The sequence below is a fragment of the Haliotis rubra genome, unplaced genomic scaffold, assembly GCF_003918875.1.
Source record: "Haliotis rubra isolate DU_JTF1 unplaced genomic scaffold, ASM391887v1 Scf34, whole genome shotgun sequence".
NCBI lineage: Eukaryota > Metazoa > Mollusca > Gastropoda > Lepetellida > Haliotidae > Haliotis > Haliotis rubra.
In genome coordinates, this window is record NW_025767013.1 from 2,725,007 (window position 1) to 2,736,970 (window position 11,964).

Below are 11,964 nucleotides of genomic sequence, written 5' to 3' on the forward strand. Positions count from 1 at the left end.
CAATTATTACACCCCGGGGACGTACATTACTGCCTCTAAGGGCGGCGAATAATTAATGTAATATCCAAACTTTATTTTACTGGGTAAACATAATAACATGTATATGTCATGGATAAGTATGACGTTCTCATGGGAGGATACATTTTACTACGGTCCGTTGTTTTTTTCAGTTTAGATTTAACCGATCCTATCCTAATATCATTAATGTATGTAGTATTTCTAACAAACACTATGGTCCTTTATTCGTGAAGGCATTTAAGTGGTTCTGTTGCTACTTTCTTATCTCCAAACCAGAGTACAAAAAGCGGGATTAACTTTGTGTTTCGGGAATCATATGGAAGCTGTTAAGTATTTTAGTGGGTTGAGTTTTACGCGGCTGTTAGCAATGTTCCAGCAATATCACGGCGGGGGACACCAGAAATGGGCTTCAGACACTGTACCCATGTGGGGAATCGAATCTGGGCCCCCAGTACTTTAGTAAAAGCAACATACAGAAGCACACTTACTGGTATTAGTGTGTTAACACGGGAACTCGCTATTAGTAAGTCAGAGAGTATGTGAGTGAGTTAAAATTTACGTCGCATCTTCATTATTTCAGTCAATTCTCATTACAAATTTTAAAGGAGTTTCTTAAAATACATATTTCTTCATTTCAGTATTATTTACAATTGGAAAATGTCACAACAGCAAATTTCTAAACAGGCAATTTGTCATACACGTAGATTTAAAGTACGTAAAAAATGTACCTCTTATACGTAACATAGTTTCACGAAAAGACTTGACCGAGAGTGGCAGATAACAAGAAAGGTGGCTAAAGGTGGGCGTGTTGGTTATCTCACAGCCCTACAGTCCCCACCCCCACCCAAGAGCCATCAATGTTATGAGAATACTTGAATCGATGTCGCGATAGTCTATCTTATGTCCCTGAACCATATTACTTCCCTTTCCCCAAAACCTTTTCCACAATGCAAAGGTTCTAAAATGAAGCAAGTCTACATTACCCTAGACTAACGCTTAGCCTCTGAATATATATAATTTTGATAGTAACAAACAAACCCATATAAACTGAAAAGGAGCCCCAGGGAGACCAGAGATTCAGACTGATTCAGCTCGAACCTGGCGAAATCTAGACTTGCTTCATTTAGAGCTTATCATTCCAGAGAGGGCTTGGCAGTAGGGATAGTAATGCGGTTCAGGGACTACATTACTCCGAGCTCACTGGGGATACTTTTAAATTTAAATGTAGTTGTTCCTTTTTATCAAAATCATATAAGCGTTAGTGAAACGCCTTCTACAAAGCCATCGTATCTCTTCTACTACTGACACCTTTGTCCACGTATTAGATTAACGATCATCCTTTCCCTCAGATGCGTTGTGGAACTCTGACGTCATCGCATTCTAGAAACCTGACTGTGACGTCATCGCCTTCTAGATCGCTGTAGCGTTTTAAGTTCGTAACCAAACCTTTAACTCCTAGATAGCGTATGCCTGGGTCAATCGCGTTGTTACAGGTATCCAGGAATGCAATACAAAGTAATGAATGTTTGAAAGACAATGTCGATATTCATCATTCGTTCCTTCGACGCGCCTTACACCGTGGGTATTTTAGGAGCAGAATGGTTTTAATAGACTGGTAGTACAGCTTGTCGATTAATTCGGGGTCGGCTTTAGTCAGTATGACCAATACCTGCATAGGTGGGCAATGTTTTTTTCAGTTGTGAATTTCAGGATATCTTACTAAAGTAGTCGATGCTCACATTATCAACCACTGGTTGTCTGAGCCAATTCGATTCCATGCACTAACCACTGACTCTGTTATTTAGTAATATATCTTGTGTTTAAACACTAATATTCATTAGTATTGGGGAAGCCAAGTGATTAAAGCGTTCGCTCGTCACGCCGAAAACCCGGGTTCGATTCCCCATGCGGGTACAATATGGGAAGCCCATTTCTGGTGTCCCCTGCAATGATATTGGAATATTGCTAAAGGTGGTGTAGAACTTCATTCCCTCACTCTTTCAAAAAGTACAAAATCGTAATAAATATATTTGCACTCTGTATTGGTCATCTTGCAACAGTATTATCGTTCCTGTAAGTCTGCGGTTATGGCTTTAAATAGAGATAAAATATACATTCCAAAGGTTTTGTCTTTGAAACATGAACATCATTTCGACATTTATGATGATTGTGCATCTAGATATATACGATTTACTGGAAATCGTCAGAACAATAAACACTAGTGGACAGGAATAGACGTAAAATTAAACATTCAGATATCACCAGCAATAAACATACATGGTTCAATATCGCCAAGCTAACATACTGGATTCCAAAGCATCCGTCAGCTGGTGGTACGCACGTTATACCGATTACCAAACCTTCCCAACACACGTGCATGCACTTACACGTGTCTGTGCACGTGCGGAACAAGTTCCGGTCATTTGGGCAGCGTTGACCTCATCAATATGTTGGTGTCCGTAATGTTTGAAGCCGACGTGCGTCTGCTGCGTTCAACTCAAGTGATTGTCCAGACTGGCGCGTGCCTGTCAGTTGCTCTCATTAAGACGGCCTTGTCAATAACTTAATTAAATTTAGAAGTTATTGACTATCTCAAGGTACGCCGTCGTCTCATTCCAAGATGCTGCACACTTAAAACGGGCTCCAAAACTTGTCTTAGACACTACGCACTACTTTTAAAGTAGAGATTTAAAATCCAATTATAATTTCGACTGCAGGTCATGTATATACACATCAGTTACACAGATAAACGATACACTTTTTAAATGGTTAAATAACTACAATACAATATACACAGGTTGCGATACTTCTAGGTTTCGAGATAAACATAGACAAGAAGCATTACAAGACAATAGCGATCTTGGCGTGGGAATTCTTTAAATCTTCAAGATATCAAGGAAAAAGACCTAGCCGTTATTAGACACCAAGATTCCTTGGCAATAATGGGGTTTGTAATGGTATCTTGGCAGGAATAATGTTAATACGCGGTGACATCACTTGAAGAAAGCGCGCATGATGGTACGTCTCGACTCCAGCGATGCTACCAGAGCGCCTAGACACGCCGGACTGTCTCCCAGATCAAACGAGGACGAGAATGTCAAAGGGGCTTCCGACAAGGCATGGAGATAAAGACCTGAGATAAGAGAGATTCTAATGACTTAATCAGCAGGGCAGAAGTATCTGCAATGTATGTCTAGCATACACACAGGAAGAACATAAGTTTCAGACAACTTATTTGTAGACAATGAGCTAAAAAGGTCAAGCGGTATGAATCAACCATTGCGCTGCAGCGCTTGCCAGCACAAAGCTCTTTCAACTCTATCGTCAGGGTTATCTGAGAGTGGTGACAGTTAGAACAGTGTGTCTGAAGTGTGTGAGAGAGCTATCATCCTTGAGAAGATAAGGGATGATACAAATGAAATTAATCCTACTCCATATATAATCTGACTATATCGAGTCTTAGGTGCTGGTGATCCGGTTGCAAATACTCTTGTATTCATAGTCATTTCCTCGAATAAACTGTCTCCAAGGTCTAGTGGACACGGGTTGCTGGTTCGATCATCGGCGCTTCCATAAGTGAGTGAGTGAGTGTGATTTTACCCCGCTTTTAACAATATTCCAAATATCACGGCGGGGGGCACCAGAAATGGGCTTCACGTATTGAATCGAACGTCTTCGGCGTGACGAGCGAACGCTTTAGACACTATTCTACCCCATTGACACCGCTTCCAAAAGACTTTTAACGATGGTATTGATGTTTCCGTGCCTGCTTGTCGGTAGTCGAGGAATATAACAAAATGGTCGACTTTATGCCAATGTCCTTTGTCTGAGAGGAGAATCCATGTAAACGTTTAGTATGGTATTTCAAAGGCTAACTCGCACTATTTATCCCTCATTAAACAGCCACAGACCTTCAACACACGTGTACGTGCATGTAGAAAACTATACAAGCGCCGTATTCCTGGACGCGAGGTTAAACCCCATGTCTCCTATGTCACCAAAGACACTGAAAACTGACCCTGTAGCTTAAAACAGAAGCTTTCGATTCTTTAGATAAGTGAGCACACTCATCACATCACACATAGGAATTTCATTTAAGGGTTTCTTTATCTATTAGGTGTTTAAAGCTGCACCAAGAAGGTTTCCAGCTCTGTGACGGCGGCCTGTAATTATTCGAGTCTGGACCAGACAGTCCAGTGATTGACATCATGAACATCGATCTACGTAATTGGGATACGGTGTTATACGTTATCCAAGTCAGCGAGATTGACCACGAGGCCCCGTTAGTCGTCTCTTTACTAGAAGCATGGGTTGCTGAAGATAATAAGATCAATTCTAACCCGGATCTTCACGGGTAACTTTCAAGGGAAACATTCCGATATTATATGAATATTCTCAGAGAAGAACAATCAACAGTCTAGGCAATTAGAGGTGATTTCCTAAACGTTAAACATATATATTTACAGTAACGGAATTAACCGAAGCAGCTATAGGTGGCATTATCGCTCGGTCTTTGAGGATTTTGATCACCAATTGCATCCCCAGGAACCGTTCCGTTATCACAGGAATCGTTTTGATATCAGAGTGTTATGTTGTGCAATAAATACCATCAATGCTAGCCTCGTGACGCCAACATCTTAAAGTGCACTATTAATAACCCTTTGCACAAAATTTCTCTTGCATGAGGATGCAATTTGATTGGACGGCTATTTTTAGCGTCGTGTAATTCGAATCGTACTAACGTCATACAGAATGTCAACGACAAAGATTATCCATTCTCCATTATCTGCTGAAATATATTCTTTATCGTATTGAAATTTTAAAAAAAAAGAGAGATGGCAAATGGTGTGATTGGACCACTCACGATCAGTGATGACGCCAGGACTAGGGACAAACAGTGGTATAAACATTTATAGAGCTCTAGAATCCAGCAGAAGCTGCTCAAAAGCGCACCAGTTCCAGGAAAAACACCTCAAGCAACAGTTACAGATTGAATGCTTCTCTGTATAAGTGAGTCTTTAGCTGGGCCTTGAAAGTGGAAAGCTGTTGTTCTGATCTCAGGTGATGAGGTAACCTGGGCCAGAGAACTGGACATGCTTTACCGAACGATCTACCTCCAAACGTCTTTGTCCTAGTCCGTGGAACATCAAGTAGATTCTGTTCAGCTGATCTTAACTGTTCTCTCGAACACTGTTTGCCAGGTTCCTCTGATTGTTTGTCATTCCTTAAGGTGTTCCTTGAGGTGGGTCCCGTATAAACTTGCACTAATACTTAAGGCACAAACTGTTAGTTTAAATCTTTATAGATTGATTATATAAAACACTTACGAAATAGAAGACCAACGGTCTTACTGTCTACGTATCTAGCCTTGCCTAGTACATGGATAGAAGTACTATACGTGCAAGGATTGTCATTCAATACAGCCTCGGAGCAAGGCTAGACGCTGGAAATCAACTGTTAATGGTTCACACACATAACACATATAGACATGTCAGGGGTCCCGTTAGCCGACCAGTTGACATGCAAGGGACTCGTCGCCAATTGTCATTTTCAGTAACAAGAGAGAACTATGATGATGGGTATACACGTTTCAGAATTTGATGTATTCGGAGTTGCCATTCCAGATGCAGCATCGCCAATGTTCGAGACATGTACGTTTTCATCTCCTTCAACCAACTGCCCCTCCCCGTACACAAGATCTTCCAACCGGAAGAGAGAAAAAAGCTTGAGATGCAGGGTTTCAGGGGCCACAGGAATCGGCTTGGTCAAGGAAGGATGGAACCTTGTGTGGAGTTGAGAGAGAGAGAGAGAGAGAGAGAGAGAGAGAGAGAGAGAGAGAGAGAGAGAGAGAGAGAGAGAGAGAGAGAGAGAGAGAGAGAGAGAGAGAGAGAGAGAGAGAGAGAGAGAGTGAGAAGTGTGTGTGTGTGTGTGTGTGTGTGTGTGTTGGGTTGGGAGGGGGGGCGCATAATTGCAAATTCTCTTCTCAGTAACGTCGCTGAAAACGATATATTCAGGCTAATTCGCGTGGTTGTAAATGGTCAAAATGCGCATGCTAAAGAAAATAACTACATACCTTGTATGGTTTCATTTACCGAAACAGGATTCGAGAAGCGGGTTATATTCTTATTTTTCATATGAACCTTTTTTGGCGTGAAATTTATCAGTTTTGTTGTAAGAGCATGACTTAAGTAATAAATGCTTGAGACTTGGCAGGTATGCAACACACATACAACTCAAACTTTGTTTGCATTCATATATCACTGTGCTTGCTTTCCACATCCAGTCCTACACACTCACACTACAAACCAAAACACTGACTCTTTTCAGGTTAGAGCTTCGCCAGGTTTAAGCATCGAGCCCAAATTGTGGATGATATATCTTGACATGGTGATTGCAGTTTGAGTGAAAACTTTGAGTCGGTTTGTTTAAAAAAATGAAGGTTCTCTATTTAAACTAACTACCTAAGTGATGTAACAGAATAACAGATGGGGGATTTGAGCATTCGGCGCCTCGGTCGATGTTGCAGCTCTTTAAACATGTAAAGACGTATTGATTGCCAACAGAAGTGAACATTTTAGTCGGACGTGGTGTGATACGTTTCATTCATTTGGCACAAATGTGACGAATGATAACATAACAGCTCTACGCGTGTTCTTGGAGCTGAGCTTGATGAAGTGCTTCACTCTCGAAGTCGCCGTGCGTTTCAGCGGCTTTCATCAATCAACGTGTGTTTGAAGCTGCGCAACGCAAGAAAAATATTTTACTGTCGCCTCAGAATGGTCGACTTAAATGTCTTAAGGCGAACGGAGTTGCCTCCCTTGACACTGTTCTCTACAGTTTAAGTCTACAACACATTTTGAATGTCAACGATTTGTATTAATTCGAGATTCATGATATGGCAAATAAATTAACATTACAGCGTGCCTGGCTTCGAGTTTTTGAGACTGCCCTAGTGCTTATGACAAAATGCGCTGTTTTTGTGATAGATGCAACTGTGACCGTCTTTCCTTCCAAATCGCAACCATATGCATGCAGATGATTTACTCGCAAAATATGTATTTATTAAGAGACAAACCAGCAGAAATGTCAGTAAAGTTCCGTGTGTGCGTGTGTGTGAGTGAGAGACTTCATTTTCACCCGTTTTCAATGGTCATTTAATACATTTTCAGGACAGTGTGTGTGTGTGTGAGAGAGAGAGAGAGAGAGAGTGTGAGTGAGTGTGTGTGTGTGAGTGAGTGAGTGAGTGAGAGACTTCATTTTCACCCGTTTCCAATGGTCATTTAATACATTTTCAGGACAAGGGTGTGTGTGGTGGGTGGGTGTGCACTCAGATCCTCTCCTCGTATTATTGAACCGGAATAGAAATATCTCCTTTAATACAGATGGCTTCATCGCTCACACTGCAATGGCTATTCACCATTCCCCCACGTACTCTGTATCCCTGTATTATCGTATTTGGGCTGACATATATGCTACAGGAAACAAGTATTATCAGTGTTTATACATGTATTATAACTGACATTTTCAGTGATTATGTCTAATGCCTGTTTCAATCAGTGGTTATGTCTAATTACTGAAAATTTCAGTAATTTGACATAACTATTAAGCGAAAATTTCAGTTATTAGACATAACCACTCAGTGAAAATTTCAGCAATTAGACATAACCACAGAGCGAAAATTTCAGCAATTAGACATAACCACTGAGTGAAAATTTCAGCTATTAGAGTGACAATTCCAGCAATTAGACCTAACCACAGAGCGAAAATTTCAGCAATAAGACATAACCACTGAGTGAAAATTTCAGTTATTAGACATAACCACTGAGTGAAACTTTCAGTTATTAGAGTGACAATTTCAGCAATTAGACATAACCACTGAGTGAAACTTTCAGTTATTAGACATAACCACAGAGCGAAAATTTCAGTTATTAGAGTGACAATTTCAGCAATTGGACATAACCACTGAGTGAGACAGGCATTAGACATAACCACTGAGTGAGACAGGCATTAGACATAACCACTGAGTGAGACAGGCATTAGACATAATCACTGAGTGAGACAGGCATTAGACATAACCACTGAGTGAGACAGGCATTAGACATAACCACTGGAGTGAGACAGGCATTAGACATAACCACTGAGTGAGACAGACATTAGACATAACCACTGAGTGAGACAGACATTAGACATAACCACTGAGTGAGACAGGCATTAGACATAACCACTGAGTGAGACAGGCATTAGACATAACCACTGAGTGAGACAGACATTAGACATAACCACTGAGTGAGACAGGCATTAGACATAACCACTGAGTGAGACAGGCATTAGACATAACCACTGAGTGAGACAGGCATTAGACATAACCACTAAGTAAGACAGGCATTAGACATAACCACTGAGTGAGACAGGCATTAGACATAACCACTGAGTGAGACAGGCATTAGACATAATCACTGAGTGAGACAGGCATTAGACATAACCACTGAGTGAGACGGACATTAGACATAACCACTGAGTGAGACAGGCATTAGACATAACCACTGAGTGAGACAGGCATTAGACATAACCACTGAGTGAGACAGGCATTAGACATAACCACTGAGTAAGACAGGCATTAGACATAACCACTGAGTGAGACAGGCATTAGACATAACCACTGAGTGAGACAGGCATTAGACATAACCACTGAGTGAGACAGGCATTAGACATAACCACTGAGTGAGACGGACATTAGACATAACCACTGAGTGAGACAGGCATTTGACATAACCACTGAGTGAGACAGGCATTAGACATAACCACTGAGTGAGACAGGCAGACAGACATTAGACATAACCACTGAGTGAGACAGGCATTAGACATAACCACTGAGTGAGACAGGCATTAGACATAACCACTGAGTGAGACAGGCATTAGACATAACCACTGAGTGAGACAGGCATTAGACATAACCACTGAGTGAGACAGGCATTAGACATAACCACTGAGTAAGACAGGCATTAGACATAACCACTGAGTGAGACAGGCATTAGACATAACCACTGAGTGAGACAGGCATTAGATATATTCACTTATTATACTTGTTTCCTGCAACATATACACTTAAAGAGGTTACACAACCGAACCAGATAATGGGAGTACTGAACACTGTCATTACAAAACATGTTAGACGCTCCTGCTTGAATGTCTTGTTGGTGTCATTGGATGTCTTGTTGGTGTTACTGGATGTCTTGTTGGTGTCATTGGATGTCTTGTTGGTGTCATTGGATGTCTTGTTGGTGTTACTGGATGTCTTGTTGGTGTCATGGGATGTCATGTTGGTGTCATTGGATGTCTTGTAATTGTCATTGGATGTCTTGCAGGTATCATTGGATGTCTTGCTGGTGTCATTGGATGTCTTGTTGGTGTCATTGGATGTCTTGCAGGTATCATTGGATGTCTTGTTGGTGTTACTGGATGTCTTGTTGGTGTCATTGGATGTCTTGTTGGTGTCATTGGATGTCTTGTTGGTGTCATTGGATGTCTTGCTGGTGTCATTTGAAGTCTTGTTGGTGTCATTGGATGTCTTGTTGGTGTCATTGGATGTCTTGCAGGTATCATTGGATGTCTTGTTGGTGTCACTGGATGTCTTGTTGGTGTCACTGGATGTCTTGTTGGTGTCATTGGATGTCTTGTTGGTGGTGTCATTGGATGTCTTGTTGGTGTCATTGGATGTCTTGTGTCATTGGATGTGTTGCTGGTATCCTTGGATGTCTTGTTGGTGTCATTGGATGTCTTACTGGTGTCATTGGATGTCTTGCTGGTGCCATTGTATGTCTTGTTGGTGTCATTGAATGTCTTGCTGGTGTCACTGGAAGTCTTGTTGGTGACATTGGCTATCTTGCTGGTGTCATTGGATGTCTTGCTGGTGTCATGGGATGTCCTGTTGGTGTCATTGGATGTCAAAACCTTATGCTAGTTTTTCAGTTAGACTCTTTTGTCATTCGATTTCAAGGCCTTTACTACACTACGTAATTTCAGACACACTTGTTGATATCATTGGATGTCAAGACCCTTGCACTACATCACACAAATATATGCTCTAGTTGATGTCATTGGATGGCAAAATGTTTTCAAAGAAACATAAAATACGCTTTTATTGATGTCATTAGATGCCAGTACCTAACATGAAATAATCAGCACAGACACTCTTGTTGACGCCAAGACCTCATACATCAACAACATCACCACATACGTTCTAATTGATGCCATTGGATGTCACATCAACAAAGCCATCTTGGTGGTCATTAACCCATCAATTTGGAATTGTCTTTTATCCATATTAATTACCTTAGATATCAAACCCTTGCACTACATCACACAAATATATGCTCTAGTTGATGTCATTGGATGGCAAAATGTTTTCAAAGAAACATAAAATACGCTTTTATTGATGTCATTAGATGCCAGTACCTAACATGAAATAATCAGCACAGACACTCTTGTTGACGCCAAGACCTCATACATCAACAACATCACCACATACTTTCTAATTGATGCCATTGGATGTCACATCAACAAAGCCATCTTGGTGGTAGGAACGGCCTTTATCGGTCATTAACCCATCAGTGCTTTATTTGGAATTGTCTTTTTATCCATATTAATTACCTCAAAGCATTGGATGTTCGTCAGTTGGTGTTTCTGTGTGGTTAAAGTACCAGGGAAGTCATTTGTACTTCTTTGAACAGAACCATTTGTTATATTTTACGTGCGCATTTACCCTACTGCGACGGACTCGTGAGAACAGTTTGCGACGACCATGAAACCTTTACGAGATGTGTGTCTGGGGGGACTAAAGTGAACACACTCAAAAGGGAAGGGGCTTCTCTCCTAAGTCAGATAATTCGACGTATGTTGGTTAGAGTATGAGTTGTTCGTGTAAATGCATGTCGACCAAAGGGGAGTGTTGTCAGTTATTTAAAGTAATAACAATGCGTTTGATTCAAGAAACTGAGCAAAATATGTAATGACTGAATAAAAATAACTTTTACTATAGAATATAGCCTTATAACGTACCGAGACCCGGGTAAGGGACATGTGTAGAGCTTAAGATGGCCTTTTGGGTCATTGAGTTATGTACTCGCTTGTGTTCATCTTAATCAGCTTTGAGTAATCCCCTGCAAATTGCACCCACCTTACTCAAAATCAGTTGAGTATTTTGCCACTTTCCTTTAATTCTAAAAATATAATAAAGTTCAAATGTTGGTTTACGTGTTTGTTATATAAATTTGATCTGTAATACGACAAACGATCAGGAAGACTGCAAGTTGCCAAGTTTATGTACTGAAGTAGAAAGTCTCAATATACCCCAGTTATTTTATCTATTTTCTGTGTACGCATGTAAGATCAAATTTATTGAGTATTTACATAAACGCCAACGTACTTGTACGCAAAAGACTTAATAGAAATTGAGTTTTCACACAATTATTTGCGTAATTTACGCAGATACGAAGCTTATCTGTACCTCTGTACAGTCAACATATGTGTGATAAATGTATGGGGAATGTTATCATTTTATCCTCTGACGGACCTTGATTTATTGTTGTCTCTTTATACCTCAGTTAAAGGCACACGGGTGTCTGATAGCCCAAGTAATGGCACAAAACAATAGCTAAAGCGTAATTGTCAATGGGCCGAAAGGAATAGAAAAGCATGCCGTGCCATTAAGTCCTTATGGATATGTTACACACACTGTCGTTTCTAAATGGGAGTACCCTCGAATAAACACGTGAGGTCTATGAAGTGTTATTTTTAAATGGCGGTGGTAAAAGCAACCCAGTTCAGAAAGCCCCTGCATCTTTCATGTTAATTTGCCGGTCGTCAAAATAAGGTCATCACTATGAAAGATCCACGGGTCGGGCACTCAGTTATGATCTTTGGTTTGTCCTTAGACCTTCACCAAAT